At 48.0% G+C, this 17,347-nt stretch overlaps 1 long non-coding RNA gene across 2 annotated transcripts; it reads left to right on the top strand.

The window, feature by feature from the left end:
• Nucleotides 1-3,142: 3,142 nt before the first annotated feature.
• LOC129385757 (uncharacterized) lies at nucleotides 3,143-17,338 on the top strand. Of its 2 annotated transcripts, XR_008613303.1 has the most exons (5): nucleotides 3,143-3,846; nucleotides 4,525-4,671; nucleotides 6,126-6,211; nucleotides 11,356-11,610; nucleotides 17,035-17,338. It is a non-coding gene; the product is annotated as an uncharacterized lncRNA (long non-coding RNA). The 2 variants fall into 2 exon arrangements; XR_008613302.1 differs by having other exon boundaries at nucleotides 3,143-4,671.
• Nucleotides 17,339-17,347: the final 9 nt, after the last annotated feature.

Raw genomic sequence — 17,347 nt, 5'->3', positions numbered from 1 at the left:
GCTTCATAGAACGAGATTTTTTCTTTGGCTGTTAGAGCAATTACTTCTTTTTCTTTTTTCCAGGAAGGGCAACTCCGTGAGTAAGTTGGATGATCGCCCTTGCAATTTACACATTTCGCGGGAGCATTGCAGTTATCAGAAGGATGGTCATTGGCACTACATTTCGCACATGTTTCTTTGCCTCTGCATGATTGTGATCCATGCCCAAACCTCTGGCACTTGAAACACCGCCTTGGGTTCGGTATGTACGGCCTCACGTTATTTTCAAATATCCTGCGTCGAGTGAACTAGGGACTGTGCTGCTACCAAATGTCAATATCACATGTTTCGTCGGAATCTGTTGATCATTGCGTCGTAGTGTGATTCTTTGTATCTTAATTACGTTTTGCTCCTGAAATCCTTCGAGGAGCTCTTCATCACTAAGGTTCAGGAAGTCTTCTTCAGATATAACACCTCTGCTTGTGTTCAGTGAGCGGTGTGGAGAGATTGTCACTTTGATGTCACCGATAGTGGTGAGTTCGGCAAGTTTTTCTAGTTGATCTTTTTTGGTCAGTTCAAGGAGGAGGTCTCCGCTAGCCATCTTCGAGGCTTTGTAACCAGCTCCAATTGTGTTTGCTAGGCATTTTGAAACTGTGAATGGTGACAGTTTTCTTACGGTTGTGTTGCCTTCGCTGTGAAGAACGTGGTATTTCGGAAATGAGTTTTCGGTTGGCTTTAAAAAGAACTGGAAAGTTGCTTCGGTGCGACCTCTTTTCAGAGGCCGATCTGAAAGTCGCGGGAACGCTTCTGCCATTGGGTGGTTTCAAAATTCGGTGGCGGTGGTAGCCACCCACCACGGAGCCCAACAAGGGGACGCTACAGGTTCCAAGAAACCTGCAGACGTCAGCTATACAGCGCCACTATAACCTAATGTATATACTCAAGGTTGAATATATCGCACACGGTTAACCTTTGCCGCCAGGAAACACGGAAGTAATAAGAAGTGAAGAGAAGACAGGAAAGACAGAGAAAGACGAAGATTGGAGAGGACAGGAAAAGGCGACTGCCGATTTCCTCCAGGTGGGTCAGTCTGGAGGTGCCGTCTATGTGAAGCCGAGGCCGAAGAGGTGTGTTGCCTCCGCCGGGGGGCCTTAAAGGTCCAAACACCCAGCATCGGCTCAACCTCCAGGATCCCCCTTTCCCCAGACACGGCTAAGCCGCGCACGGCTACACGCGGGAGGGTCCAACCCTCGTGTGCTCGGGTACGTGGTGTCGCAACACACCAAACGCCTGCTGACGCGGACGCCCCTGCGGGGAGCATGATTTGTATTCCGGCTGTTGGGTCGATGCGAGCTTATACGACATGCCGATTCTTGGTTTCAACACAGGTATACTGGACGAGCGTAAGAGAGAAACGCCTATTAAGTGGCCTCATCAACCTAAGTACAGGGTCCTGAATATTTCGCTGCGCGTGTTCTCATGTTCTCAAAAAGGTTTTGTGCTCACCCCTGCACTGTTCTTGCTCAAATTTTGCAGAACGATCACATTTTTGTATCGAATTCATTTAGTATAACACTTCGCACATTTACTTGTTTGGTTTTTCTGAAAAAAGTGCAAATATACTGCGCATATGAGAATGCAAGCTGCCGCCGTGACTGCGCAAGCATAAACTGGTGTCACCACCTGCCGTCAGCTGCAAAAAGCAGCGTTTCAAGGAGGGCATTCGCCTGTCCCAGGAGCGGGCAACATGCGGAAGCCCTCCCTGAAACGCTGCTTTCTGCAGCTGACGGCAGGCGGCGAAACAAGTTTACGTTTACCAGCAAAAAAAAAAAAAAAAAAAGCAGCGGCAAGGTGGTGACCATCAATGTTTTCCATCTCACAGAGCACAATATATATCCATTGCTCACGCATAGCTCCATAAGCTTGGATAATCGGCCGCGCGGTTTGCTTTGTCCATGCCTCCTTTTGGGGTTTAGACTAAGGTTTGTGGTATTCCGAAGGTGAAGATAGCTCTTAGTAATATAACACTTGGATTCTTGTGTTTGCCCGCAAGTATTTGCAGCAGCAGTAGTAAGCGTGCCTCAGGCCCAGCCTGCTCTCTGCTAGTGTTTGCGCGCTCAGCATGTCGCAGAAGACGCGAGGCCGCTACAGGCGGTACTTGGAACTGAACTCAACTGATCAAGTACCAAAGCAGACCCTCAGCAGCATTGCCAAGCGAGCGAAAACACGGAGCGCTAGCAAGGTACGTGCAATGCTGATAATTCAGTGATTATAACAAGTTCTTTTTGGGTGGGGGGAGGGGGGGAGTTTTTCACATGCCACTTTGGTTTAGTGGCTGTGGCGTTCTGCAGACGAGCACAAGGTCGAGTTCTGTGCAGAGAAATATAGACATCTTTATTGACTAGTCCGAGGACTGTTGGAGGGGCCCCTAATCCCGGGCTTCCATGACGATTGCCGCGGCGCCGCTTTACGATGCAGGCAGAAAGTAAAAACCGTCCTGTGTAGTTTTTCGTACAGAGCTAGATCAAGGCTCTAGTCTAGAACGCTGAAAGCAACTGCGAGAGCATCGAGACGACCACCAGGGTCAAAAGAGAGAATGCGTCACTTAAAAGCACGACGTAGCTGAGCCGCAGCGAATTGCGTCGCTTTTTCTCAAGCTCTAAACAAAAGACTGGGCGTGAACGCGTTGAACTACCACAGAATTGCTGCTGTGCCTTATATTCATGTAACAAATCTAGAATGGACAACGCAGTTGCAAAAGTTATCTCTGACTAAAAGTTATTTCGATTGCTTGTGTAGGCAAATGAACATAAGCAATAACTGAGCATGTGACAATGTAGGTAATTGTTGCCCTCAAATATAATATTGTCACGTAGTGGTGACGGCAGTCGCAGGGACGATGACGACGGACAAAAGTTCGTCGAAAGAAGACTGTTTATTGGGCTGACTTGCGCCCACAATGCCCTGAGTTACCCGGCGGCGGCGAGGCGACCAGCGTGCTCGGCGGTCGTCGAACAGAATGCCCGCCGCTCCCCGCAGGGGCGTCTGCGTCAGCAGGCGTTTGGTGTGTTGCGACACCACGTACCCGAGCACACGAGGGTTGGACCCTCCCGCGTGTAGCCGTGCGCGGCTTAGCCGTGTCCGGGGAAAGGGGGATCCTGGGGGTTGAGCCGATGCCGGGTGTTCGGACCTTTAAGGCCCCCCGGCGGAGGCAACACACCTCTTTGGCCTCTGCTTCACGTAGACGGCACCCCCGGACTGACCCACCCGGGGGAAATCGGTAGTCGCCTTTTCCTGTCCTCCTCTCCAATCTTCGTCTTTCTCTCTCGTCTTTTTCATCTTTCCTGTCTTCTCATCACTTCTCCTCACTTCCTAGTTTCGCGGCGGCAAGGGTTAACCTCGTGTAGCTAGCCAGCCTTGGTTATGCTGTATTTGGTTATTCGCAACTTTCACGTACGGTGGCGCCGTCTTCCGGCGGCGGCCGGTACCAATCGAAAGATTATGGCTGCCGCCCGTTCCAACCAATCTAAAAACGTTGGCCCGTTCGCATAGCTGGCATAGCGTGTTGCTGTTGTCTACGCTTTTCCTCTACTTTTCGTTGATGTTTTAGCGCATTCGAAGCTCCAGCGGGATCCTGAAGGACCCTTAACGTGCTCAGAATGAGCAAACTTAGAAGCAACCGCATTTGCTGTGTGCCGCAATGCAAAAATTATGCGGTAGGTGATGTGAGCCTTCACTCATTTCCAACGGCTGCGTCCATGAGGAAGAAATGGATTATTAAGCTGCGGATCGGCAAAGCCGTTACCGAAGCGATGAAGGTTTGCAGTGCGCACTTCACGCTGGAGGACTTTTTTTGGAATACGACAGGTGAGTGACGATTCCGATCACTTCAAATCGCGAATAGACGTACCTCCATAAAGACGCAGGCATAGCACCATATTATATGCATGGAAAGAAATAATACAGAATCTTAACTCAAATATGTTGTGGGATGATTGATGTTTACGTTTTTGTCACTCGTGTCATTGCGGCTACGTTGGAGCGCAAACATTCTCCGTAAAGCCTTGTACCTGCTGCAAAATTTCTTGTTCTCGAATGCACCGCTCATTCGTTTAATTTGTGCTCTGCAACGTCGGCTTGACTTTACATACATTTTCGAACAGGGAGATGAGTTTCTCATTTGTGCAGAGTCATGAGACATTTATCGCGGTCAGTTACTGCGACGGAAGTGCGGGTGTTCTGCTTCGAACGAGACATAGCCAGATTCGGGGAAGCCCAACGCAAGCAAAGAGAAAAGGCAGTTTTCAGCACCGAAGTTCATGTACCTTTTGTTGTAGTCGCAATTGTCTTGAGTAGAATGGCTGGTTCACGAATGTTCAATTACCGGAGATGTGAGGGGCAGCAAGTTTGGTGGCATTCTGGGAGGCATACTTTTGCAATTTATGCTGGCTTCTGTGGTCTTTTCGACTGATTGCAGTTCAGAGAGACTAATGCATCCCTGTTAGTGCATATCGACAGTACATGCGTTTTTTTTCCAAGACCCAGCTGTTAGGACACCACGTCGGAAGCGCTTAAAGAAGACAGCAATTCCGTCTAGGTGCCTTCCTGTCCGGGTGTTTGACGTTGTGGATGAAGTTTCGAAGCAAGCATCCCATGAAAGATCTTTGCGGGCATGAGCAAGATCATGGGCATGTAAGTTCATGGGCATAAGTTGAACTGAGGTTCCCCAACCCTTCTTGTCTTTGTTCTGCGTTGAACGTAAGTTGTCCTGCATGATGCCATGCTGAGGCTCAAGCATGACCTTCTTACTGCTACATTTAGTAAAGATACCCAAGCCATCTTAGGACTCAACCTTCACGGTGCATTCAACAACATAGATCATGGATCTAGCTTACGTGAATTGAATATTATTAACTGTGGTCGAAAAATGCATGAATACATCGACGAATTTCTTACCAATCGCACAGCTGTCGTTAGTCTCAATGATCAAACTTCTCCCCCAATCACCTTAGGTAGCTTTGGCATTCCTCAAGGATCCATGCTCTCGCCGTTTCTATTTAACCTAGCTATGAAGTCTATTGCTGGGACGCTGGCACAAATACCGGATCTCCAATATTATTCATATGCAGACGACACTACCCTATGGATTAAGGGTAGCTCGGATGGCTACATTCAATATACCTTACAAGGGCCGGGTTCAAGTGCTACAAGAGCCAAATCTGAGCTGTTGCTTCTATCCGCAAATAAATGCGATATGCCCAACATTCAGATTAACATTACCGGGAAGCAAGTTCCCGTAGTAGACAAAATCTGTGTACTTGGCATGTACATTCAATCTAACCGACTCAATACGTATACAATTCAATCGGTTACTGCCAGCGTAGGCAACACCACACGGCTTATAGGAAGGGTGTACAATAAGCACGGAGGTCTCCGCAAGGCAGAATTGCCTAAACTACAGACTCGCACTTTTCTATCTCCTGCCTTGCGTCACAAAATTTACCCGGGAATATACCCTACCTCAGCCTGCAAGTTTTGTCCTGCTAGCAGAGCGGACTTTAACCACATTATGTGTCAATGCAAGAACCACTCCGCTCCCCCTAACCTTTGGAGTGTTTCAAGTAGTAGGGAGCTGTGGGAGGCTGCCATGCGCAGCTACAACCCCGAACTTCAGGAAGCTATCCTGAGGTGGGCTGAGTGGTAGAGGAAACCTACCGCGAGTAGGATAACCTCCCTCGCCTTCTTCTCGCAGCCCCTTTCCCTTTAATGATAAATAATGTTGTTTTTGTCTCTCTCTCCTGCATGAAGTAGTGGCACATAGTACCATTAGCATGCTTTTGTTGCAGAAGTATCCTTAACACAAATTAAATAAGTTCTCCTTAAGAAAGAATTTGGAAGTCTATGTACGAATCAATTAAATCTACGAGAGACGTTAAGTTGTTTACGGCAAGTGCAGACCTTGAACGTTATGAAATGTGTATAGGTATGGACACAGAGTTTGCATTTTCTATTTGCCCTCATGCTTGCTGGACTAGAAGGAACAAGCACACTTACTCAACTTCCTTTATATTGTGTTCATAACTTGACAGCACTACATGTCAAGAAAGGTGTAATTTTCAAAAAGCCTGGAATTTTTTATTTTGCAGCTCTGTGCACAACCGAAAATGGGCCGTCAAATGTGCCTTTGGGGTCATGTACAGCACAACAGCCGAACATCGAAAGTTCGGAAAATGTAAGTTCACAATTGCAAGCCTGAATATATTGTAACGCACAGTTGAGTGACGGTGCTTTAATCAATCTACCTTGGGCGAACTTGTGCCCGACAAAGAGCTAAACGAGAGCCTCGCTAGAACGTCCACAGTCTTTTCGCAAGAGACCCGCACCTCTTCTTCTTCCCTCGTGTCCCGCGCTGATGGCACGTTGCTCCGATTGCGCGTGCCTTGCGGGCCCGTGTTGCCCGCTTCACTGCCGCTATCTTTCGCAGGTAGCAGTAAGCAGCTGGACGGATTAGCGACTTCACTGGCCGTTCCCTTGACAAGAGACCCTGTCTCGGCATATCGAGTTAGGTAGTCAGTTGCAACTACGATCCAACGCTTTCCCGATGACGATGTGGGAAAGGGGCCAAGTAAGTCCATTCCCACTTGTGCGAATGGAGTTTCCGGTGGCTGTATCGGTTGTAGGAGACCTGCTGGCTTGAATGGTGGTATTTTACGTCTTTGGCAGTCCCGACAGGTTCTTACGTAGTGTTGCACAGAGTTCAATAACTTTGGCCAGTAATACTTCATGCGGATGCGTGCGAATGTTCTGCTCACTCCTAAATGTCCTGCTGATGGGTCGTCGTGGCATGCTTCCAATATCTCGAGTCGTAACTTTGAAGGTACGACGAGCAGAAAAGTCTCTGCACTATGTTCAAAATTTCTTTTGTACAGGACATTCTTTCTCAGGACGAACGACGACAAGCTGCGGACAAAAGGTCGTGGAATATCAACAGGGTGTCCTTCTAGGTAATGAATGAGCAGGCGTAAATCCGCGTCGGATCGCTGATGCTGAGCCATCTGCGATGTTGTCACAGCTCCTAGGAACGGGCAATCGTGTTCATTTTCCCTAAGCATAGATTCCGTGTATTCAATCGGTGCACGTGACAAGCAATCAGCATCACTGTGCTTGTGACCGGACTTGTATACGACCGTTATATCGTATTCCTGCAGCCGTAGACTCCATCTTGCTAGCCGTCCAGATGGGTCTTTGAGATTCGCCAGCCAGCACAATGAATGATGGTCGCTGACAGCTCGGAAGGGTCGGCCTATAAGTATGGTCTAAACTTGCTGATGGCCCATATCACCGCGAGGCATTCTTTTTCTGTGGCTGAGTAGTTCACTTCAGCCTTCGAAAGTGTTCGACTAGCATACGCAATGACTCGTTCCTCTCCGTTTTGCCACTGAATGAGAACGGCACCGAGTCTTAAATTGCTTGCGTCTGTGTGAATATCAGTTTCGGCTTCCTCGTCGAAATGAGCAAGAACTGGGTGGTTCTGAAGACGCTTTCGGAGCTCATTGAAAGCGTTCTCCTGCTCATTCAACCAGACGAAAGGCGCATCTTCCTTTGTTAGCCGCGTTAGTGGTTCGGCGATCCTTGAAAAATTTTTGACGAAGCGTCTGTAGTAGGCGCAAAGTCCTAAGAATCGCCTAACAGCCTTTTTGTCTGTTGGTTTTGGAAATTTCTCCACGGCCGCAGTCTTCTCAGGGTCCGGGCGAATGCCTTCTGAACTGACGACATGGCCGAGGAAAAGAAGCTCGCGAAAGCCGAAATGACATTTCTGCGGTTTTATCGTCAGACCTGCTGATCTAATAGCTTTCATCACAGCCCGCAGTCGTTCTACATGCTGCTCGAAGGTGGTAGAAAAAACCACGACATCATCAAGATAAACGAGACAGGTTTGCCATTTCAGACCGGTGAGCACAGTGTCCATCATCCGCTGAAACGTGGCAGGTGCGGAACAAAGGCCGAATGGAAGCACTTTGAACTCATATAGTCCGTCTGGCGTCACAAATGCCGTCTTTTCACGATCTCGTTCGTCCACTTCTATCTGCCAGTAGCCGCTTTTGAGGTCCAGGGAGGAAAAGAATTTGGCATCTCGTAGTCTATCTAGTGTCATCGATTCTCGGAAGTGGGTACACATCCCGCTTTGTGACGGCGTTCAGCTTACGATAATCAATGCAGAAGCGCTAGGTCTGGTCTTTTTTCTTTACAAGTACCACAGGCGACGCCCACGGACTTGCCGATGGCTGAATTACATCATCTTCCAGCATTTCCTTAACTTGACTTCCTATAGCTGCTCTCTCTTTTGGTGACACTCGGTAGGGATGCTGGCAAATAGGCCTCACTGATTCGTCGACAATTATCCGATGTTTGGCAATAGATGTCCGCCGGACTTTGGATGACATTGAAAAACATTCGGCGAACTCTCTTACGAGGGCTTCTATTTGCTCCTTCTGTCTGGGCGATAGACCTGGTTCGATGTCGATGGCTGCAAGGACAGAATCCGCATCTTGGAATTTCGATGTTGAAATCTCTGGGGTGCTCAGGTCTGTAACTTGGACGAAGTTATTAAGGCTGGCAATAACGGTTCCCTTCGCGACATGTTGCACCTCATTTCCAAAATTAGTGAGGAAAACGTTGGCACATCCACCACGCAGCTGAACAAGCCCTCATGCCACGCAGATCCCTTTTTCGAGTAGGATACTGGTGTTGCTGTCTGCAATTCCTTCGCAGTCACTGAACGCGTCGCTTCTTACTGCGACGGCTACGCTGGATCTAGGAGGAAGCATCACGTCGTCATCGGCAATGTAAAGGGCGTCGAATTTTTCTTCAGTGTTGAATGCTGCGATAGCGTGCTTTGTTGAAAAGGAAACACATGATTCCCGCAAGTTGATTACAGCGCCATTATCCTGCAAGAAGTCCATGCCAATAATCAAGTCTCTTGAGCACTCGGGAAGGACGATAAAGCTAGCGACGTACGTGAAGCCTCGTATTCCTATTCTAGCCGTGCACTTTCCAGCGGGGTCGATGAGGTGTCCTCCTGCGGTGCGAACTTGTGGCCCTTTCCATGGTGTCAGCACTTTCTTCAATTTCCTGGCAAGCTCACTACTTATTACCGAGTAATCTGCACCTGTATCCACTTACGCGTTCACTTCGTAACCGTCAACAAACACACGTAAATCGGAACCAACGTCGCTCTTGTGGCACTGGTTTCTGAGTCCCTCGTCGTCGCTCGGAGTCGTCGATGGAGGTTCTTGTCTTTTCGCGTCGGCAGCGACCTTACCTCCTGAGGTCGCTGACTCTAGTTTTCCCGAAGCGGGCTCTGTGAACGGCGTCTTGGGGAGCTTGAAGACGGGCGGGGGCTCGGTGACCGATGCCTAAACGGCGCTGCTGATCGAGGTTGGTGTTGCTGGTAGGCGTATGGGGAGCTCTGACGAGTGGGCAGGTATTCTTCAATTTCCGAAGGACGCTCACCATTTCGGGGGCAAGGTGCGTTCACCGGAAAGCCACGAAGCCCTGCCTGGCGATAGTGGCACATTCTGTACAGGTGGCCAGCCTCCCCACAGTGGTAGCAAAGGGGTATTCGGTCAGGAGTGCGCCATACATCAGCCTTCCTGAATCTTCTCTCGGGTGGCGGCAGCGTAGTTCGAGGCATCGAGCTATTCATGGAGGAAGTGGCGGCGACGTCAGCACGTGCGGGAGTTTGCCGCAGCACATCGGCATATGAGACGCTCGGTTGGCGCAGTCGTAGCGCTTGGGGCTGCGCACTGAGCTGTGGTTCTCGGACGGCCTGCCTGACCTCTTCACGAACCAGGTCTGCCAGGGAAGAGGGCGTTGGAGCGTTCTGGTCAAGCCGTAGCCGCTGGAGCTCTTCTCGCACTACAGATTGCACGAGCTCTCGTATGATCTCCACGCTCTTTCCAAAGACGGCTGGAACTGTGTCTACAGAGGTGATGTTCATCTCCCGGTTGTACATCCTTGATCGCTGTTGCAACGTGCTTTCCATTGTTGTCGCCTCTGCACGAAACTCAGCGACGGTGCGCGGCGGGCTCCGAACCAACCCTGCAAACAGTTCCTGTTTTACGCCGCGCATTAGGTGACGTAGTTTCTTGTCCTCGCTCATGTTCGGATCGGCTCGGCGGAATAGGCGGGACATGTCTTCTACATACATGGCCACGCTTTCGTTATTACGCTGGTTTCTTGCTTGCAGGGCAGCTTCGGCCCTCTCCCTCCGGTCGGTACTCGGGTAAGTTGCCAGCAACTCCCGTCGGAAAGCATCCCACGACACAAACGTCGCTTCGTGGTTTTCAAACCACGTTCGAGCGCTGTCCTCTAATGCGAAGTAAACATTTCGTATCTTGCACTCTCCGTTCCATCCATTGAACTCAGCGACGCGCTCAAAGCGTTCCAGCCAGTCCTCTGCGTCTTCAAATGTGTCGCCGTGGAAAGGCTCTGGCGTCATTGGCGAGTTGACCACGATGTGAGTAGGCGTGGTTTGAGTCATCTCGGTAGCATTTCCGCTAGCAGATTCTGACGCTCCGATAGAAACCGGCAAAGGGGAAAACTCGGGGGGCTCACCACGTAGGCGACGACTGCTGCGTTGGTGAACAGGAGTCAACTCGATGGGTCCAAGTCGCCGTGAGTCCGGGCTCCTTTCTCTGGCTTGAGAAGGGCTTGAAATCATACCCAGCACCTCCACCAGATTTGTAACGCACAGTTGAGTGACGGTGCTTTAATCAATCTACCTTGGGCGAACTTGTGCCCGACAAAGAGCTAAACGAGAGCCTCGCTAGAACGTCCACAGTCTTTTCGCAAGAGACCCGCACCTCTTCTTCTTCCCTCGTGTCCCGCGCTGATGGCACGTTGCTCCGATTGCGCGTGCCTTGCGGGCCCGTGCTGCCCGCTTCACTGCCGCTATCTTTCGCAGGTAGCAGTAAGCAGCTGGACGGACGCAGGAGGCGGCTGGCGCGTAATTTGAAATCATCTTGCGTCAATATTTCATTCTTTGATAGAGAAAACAAAATCCTAAGGTAAGCTGAGTAAACCGTGTTGAGAAATTAATTCAGTTTGAGCATAAATTAAACATGGAGTAGAAAGCTTATTCCAGCTTCATGATATGCACTTGTTGCTGTGGTACAATTGTAGTTTTTGTTAGTGTAAGTATACTTCTGTGCATTTCACATGCCATGTTATCACCCATCATTCATTTAATGCTGAACTTTATCCCAAGGAATTCCTTTATGAATGTTACTCTCTGCTTAGTGAAAGTATTTTTAGAATATTACCACATTTACTAGTGTAGTTTGGTTCATTCATTGCTGGTTTTGTTCGATTCAGGTACCAACAGAGCTTGAAAGCAACCCAGTCACCGAGCTTGACCAAGGTGCCGCTATAGCACTGCAAAGGCTGGGACAACACTGAGTGAAGCTACAAGCCTCGAACGGTCTGCATTGGATGCACTCCTTGCCCTCAGTGATCGGCGTTGTCGATGTGTTGACATTGGCATTCAAGTCTGCACTGATTCATCACCAGCCAGAAGGAACACATTGGTTGACTTGCTCTCTACAGATGCTGCCATAAAAGCCTTCACAGGTGTAGAAACTGCGGAATTGTTAATGTACTTGTCAGAGGCCGTTGCAAAACTTGACACACTCAGCACCGAGTGTAGTGTCTTAGAGCGTGTAATACTTGTTCTCGTTCGCCTCAAAACATTTTTATCGTTTAAGTGCCTGGCGGTGTTGTGTGCAATTTCCGAAGCAACTGTACACAGGTACTTTTATGGCACTGTTCGCCCTTTGGCCGCTGTCCTCGAGGCAGCAGTTCCGTGAGATAAAAAAAAATCAGCCGCATTGCTTTGCCGCATTCGGAGACGTCAGGGTTGTACTTGACTGTACAGAGGTGGAGGTTGAAAAATCGCACTGTGCCTCATGCCGTATACTGACATATTCCCATCATAAGGGTGTCCACACAGTGAAAGTCCTAATTGGCGTGTCCCCTGGTGCTCTCATCACGTTTGTCAGTGACACTTTTGGTGGGCGGGCTTCTGATAAGGCTTGTGTTAATGTGTCTGGTGTTCTCGACCAGTTGCAGCCTTTTGAAGATGACCTAATGCTTGATAAGGGTTTCAACATTGATGACAGATACACCGAGCTTGGTGTTGGTGTGATTCAGCCGCCCTTCTTGAGGAAACAAACGCAGTTCTCCCAAGAAGGCGCCATGAAGACTGTTCAGATTGCAAGGGCCAGGGTCCATGTAGAGAGGGCGATACAGCGTATGAAACTGTTTCGAATTTTGAAGGGTCCATTGCCATGGGAAATGTTAGCTGTGGCTGATGAAGTGTTCATCATAATTGCCGGGATGGTAAATTTGTCAGCCCCTATATTAGCTGAAAAAAGGTTCCAACTATTTAAAGCTTAGACAGCAAATATCTTGTACAACAAAAGATGCAACATTTATTTTTGTACAACAAAAAAATACAACAAACCAGATCACACCTTTATTTTCGTTAAGGATGAGGCAGTCACAAAAGAGCTGCTTTAGCAGCAGCTTGACTAGGCAACTGCCCCAACGTTTTGACAACAGCTCGCATCACACCAACCAATAAACATGAGTAAAAGATACATAGTAGGGCAGCAATAAATATTTTAATTCATGGATACACATAACTCAAGTGTAAAAACGTATGCACGTGTTACATAAAACTTTCGGTAACATAAGCATAGAAGCATACATGAGCAAAAGAAAGATCATACACAAAATAAAAATAACAGCTTTTCTGAAATCAGTGTTGAGATGAATACCTCTGCGCAAGTGTCACAGTTACCGACGCACCAAACACATACATAATGTATGTCACCGATAAGTCCTCATCACATTTGCTTACATCCTCAACAATGGTTACACTGAGTTTGATCTCTCTCGTTGACACTAATATCTGTCCAGAGTTCTTAAATCGTCTCGCAAGTTCTCAAGTCCTAATAAGTCACGTGCAGTGTGGCGCTTACATGTCCAAGTCAGTGCAGCTCCTCCGCATTGCTCGGTGCACCACTGGCATCTCTGCTGAGGGCCGTCTCCGTAGAACAGGTCGGGCTCGTCGAGCGTTGTCGTCGGTGAGGGCGAGGTTGTCCGCATAGCATAGGACGGGACCGCTGTCCTCGGACCAAGCCTTTGCTGGTGACCACGGTGCACAGCCGCAGGCGTGTAGGATCGAACCTGGCTGGCGCAGAGCCACCGGTGTCCTCCTCCAGCTCAACTCTTCGATCTAGCCGTCCTTGGTTCAGCACCTTCTTCGCCCAGTGCTTTAGCTGACTTCTTTCTTCACCTCTAGCGGTGTTCTGCCATTTGCCACTTCGCTCCTTGTAGGCCACTCAGCCTTCTTCCTCTTCCTTCTTCTCTCTGTTCTTTTTCTTCTACTTCAGCTCGTGACAGCAAGTGTTGACAAAACAAAGCAAGCGACTTGTTGAAAAGCAACAAGGAATGGCAACTTTAGCAGAAACAACAGTCAAGGGAAGCCATGAGCATAGTCGAGACGTCTAAGCTGACCTTGGACAATGCACAAGGCTGAAGTGACCAGTACAGTCACTTAGGTCGTCATAGGGTCGAGGGCCATGACCTTATTTTTCATATTTGGCGAGCTACGGCAATAAATGCTCAAAGTAAACATATTGCAATCGACGCACAAGATTGTCAATAAAGTGGTCGTCTCTTTTCACACATCACTAGGGATTCAACTTGGCTGTAAACAATGAAATGCGCCACTTTGAGGTTCAGAAGAAACAGGCCAAGCTGCACTTGCGAAAAATATGAGTGCGTCAGCCGAAGAGAGAAGTTTTCAGTGTCAGAAATAATGTATGGTAGCTTCTTCTCTTTGATGAGCTCACAAATTTTTGCATATTTTCCCCGAACGGGGCTCTTCACTTCCAGCAGCACAGAAGGTTGTCCATGCTTAAAAACAACACCGTCTGGGCTAAAGCCCAACCATGGAATGACAGGATTAATGACAAAGCCAAGTGCTGTTACTTCATTTCCAGTCTTTCTTGTGTATTCTTCAGTGGCTGTCCTTTCACACGATTTCCCATAGCGTGTGGCATCATTACCCTTAAAGGTTTTAGTCAAGTATTTCGTGATCTTTTGATCCCATGTGCATGCTTTGTTCGGCAGAAATCTGTATAAGCTGTGGCACTTGCTGCCAGTAATCCTTAGCATCCTCTGTCGGTGCCACTTGGTGTCACTTTGGCTCACTGTGCTTGAACAGATCTCAACTGCCTCCTCCTGTGTCGCGGCAGTATGCGTTAAATAAAAGCGATACACAAGAGGAGCGAGGCGTTCTTTGGCTGCTTTGTATATCTTCAGTGTGGTGGCACCTTCAAAGGTGACACCATGGAACTGAAGTTCCTCATACTTCCGCACTTCTTGGCACAAATCCATGTGCTGAAACAATACGCTGCATATAGGGCTTATTACATTCAGTTTGCATTTTGCATGCTGTGTTCTTGAGCGCTGTCATGGGTAAACGAGCACCGCCCTTTGCTGTGCAGTGCAAGCGTGCTGTTCGGAGCAACAGCAATCATCTTGTTGCGTATTTCGTCAAGCTTCCCGCTGTCTAAATGGAGTCTTGGCGCACCTTCTACATGGCACAGATCTCTTGTCCTCCTTGGCTCCTAAAGGGGCATTGATTTCAGTTTTCCCCAAGCTTGTTTTAAGTCTGTTGAGGTTAGCTGCTCAAGGTTTTCGATCCCAGATCTGTGTGGCATATAAGCAATAAATTACATTGATTAAACATAAAAGAGTACTACACAATGTGACATTATAAATCAAAGCTACACCATTGCTTTCAGGAAAACATAACATCATTGAGCATTATTAGTCGTAATGTGAATGTCATAAGCTGCAAATAAACAAGCTGTAGCGTCCCCAATTATTCTTAAGGCAACAGTTTGGTTAAACACGCGCAATACTTGACTCCATTTGAGTCTGAAAGGTGCACACATTTCCCTCAGATTTGTACACAGGCAACCTACTAGCCCAATTGGATGCGTAACAAAGCTCATGAACGCAAAACAGTGCATAATTGCCACCAATGACAAAAGAAAGAGTAATGAGACTAGGTGCGTAAAGATCAGATTTATAATATTGAAGACCCTCCAAGTGATCTTGGTATGTCTCCCTGCTGTCAGCAGCTGAGCCCATTTCTTACACCTTAAGTTCTTTTTTGTTCTAAGTGGAGCGCTAAGTGCTGCTGCAAATTGAAATCGGACAAAAAAAAAAAGAAACATGCACAGAAAGTAAAGAATAATCCTCACATACTTATTCTGACACATTAAGGCAATCCTTCCATGGGCAAGGGAATGGAATGTGCGCTAACGAATATCAAATTGCTTTCAATGAAAAGTTCTGATCACACGTTTTCATTCTTGTGTCATCAGCGTTGCTTTTAATGTATCAAAACTTGTCAGGTGCATCCTTTTTTTCAAAATTTCCTCAGCACTTCTATGGTGTTGTATATTATGCTTCCAGGAATACATTCAAGCCTTTGCTCTAGCTGTGTTGACATGCTGACTGGCGCAGTGTTTCCATTTATCTTTGAATTTGTTGGCTGCATGAAGTGAATGTCCGTATAATCTTGAATAAAGTTTGTTTTTCCGTTTTCATTTGTTAATTAGTTTATGTCTTGAAATTTTGCTGTTTTCGAGTAACTTCAGCAAGGTAACCAGTGGGCTTGGAACAAAGTAAAAAAAAAATTAACTGTTTCGATGAAATGCCTTACCTGTTAACAAACAGCAACATTGCAAGCATGTGCTTACACTGTGCCGAGTTGCCGGCCTTGCAGGTACAGTGGCCCTGAAACAACAGGTATTTTGCATAATCAATCACTGCACTTGCCCAACAACTATACAATCAGGTACTGTCTGTATTATAAAATACATTAATTTTACTTTTGCTCATTTATTTATTGCTCCTTAGTACAGTCCGACAAAATTCAGAAATGGATTGGCAGTCGACAAAAAACTGTTCTTGTGCTGCCTCACTTCCAGCATATGAAGCACATATGACCACTTACTTATTTGCTTTTTATTGACATGGTTTCCCTGACAGTACAGGAACAGTTTTATCCCTCAAACCTTTGTACACGGTCGTCCACTCGTATCTAGAATATGTTCAAGGGGCCAGTGTGCCCGACAACGGCCGTGCATCGAAGCAAAGTGACACAGGGGTAAAGGGACCTCGAGCTCGTGCTTGTCGTCGACTGCCACTCCACTTCGATGCGCGGCTGCAACGTGAGCACAGGCGCGCAGGACTACACTCGTAAGGTAACAAACGTTAAATTTCTGTGCAGTGTTCGCGTAGCGAACCCTTAGCTGATTCACGGTGAATTTATTTGACAGTTTATTTTATAAAGATAACTGGAAGAATGAAGCGAGCATTGCCGCGAACCGGTAATATCGCTTGACCTGTCTAGGCAAGTCGCGGTAGGACTGACGCAGGCCGTAAAACTACCGCAAGGCTGTCGCTTGCACAGCACACATAAAGCGCAATAACTAAATTGCAAGGGTGAACGGTTATCGTATTAGCTCGAAAAAGTGGTCAGGCATGGGTTTTTGTTTACTTCTCGTGTTCAACATCCAGCTTTGTAAACACAGGCAGGGATAACTAGACAAAAACTTTTCGCACAGAAAACGCTGCTTTAAGGCTGCTTTTCACGCCGTCGATGTAAAGAACGTCGGTCGCGCAACACGAGGAAGATTTTTTTCTCGACACGGTGGCTTATTCAAGCGGTAGAAGTAACAACTTGCAGAGAGCACCACAAAGGTTATGGTACCCGTTCAAAGCGGTCCAATTAATAGAATAGCAAAGACTAAGCGCAGTGACTTACCTTTATAACGCCGTTGCTGTAAAATTGAAACCACAGCTCATGTGGTTTGCTTCGAACCTGCGAAGTTTGTATGCAGAGCCCTTCAACAGCCCGGCTGCTGTGCTTCAACACAGCACGCTAATCCGCTGATGTTCTACATGCAGGTGTCACTTCCCACGATGATCTACGTTCTGTTCCCTGCCCTGGCTATGGCTTTTCTAGACGCACCCCAACCGCATCCTGCCTGGCATGTCGACTACGACGCAACTGCGTTCTACCACCCAATGAATGCCAGCATCACTTCCAGACCGTTGACACCGTCCGTGTGTCCGGCAGCGCCACTGTTCCCGGCAGCGTCACTCGACTTGCGGCCGGAATACCTATCGCCACCAACATCAATTCGCCCATCAGATATAAAAGAGCAGGCGCGCACGGAGGCGTTTTGTGGGCCCGGCTGCCGTGCTTCAACACAGCACG

Source organism: Dermacentor andersoni, chromosome 7 (genome assembly GCF_023375885.2).
Source record: "Dermacentor andersoni chromosome 7, qqDerAnde1_hic_scaffold, whole genome shotgun sequence".
Classification (NCBI taxonomy): domain Eukaryota; kingdom Metazoa; phylum Arthropoda; class Arachnida; order Ixodida; family Ixodidae; genus Dermacentor; species Dermacentor andersoni.
This window is presented reverse-complemented; position numbering and strand designations above follow the sequence as displayed.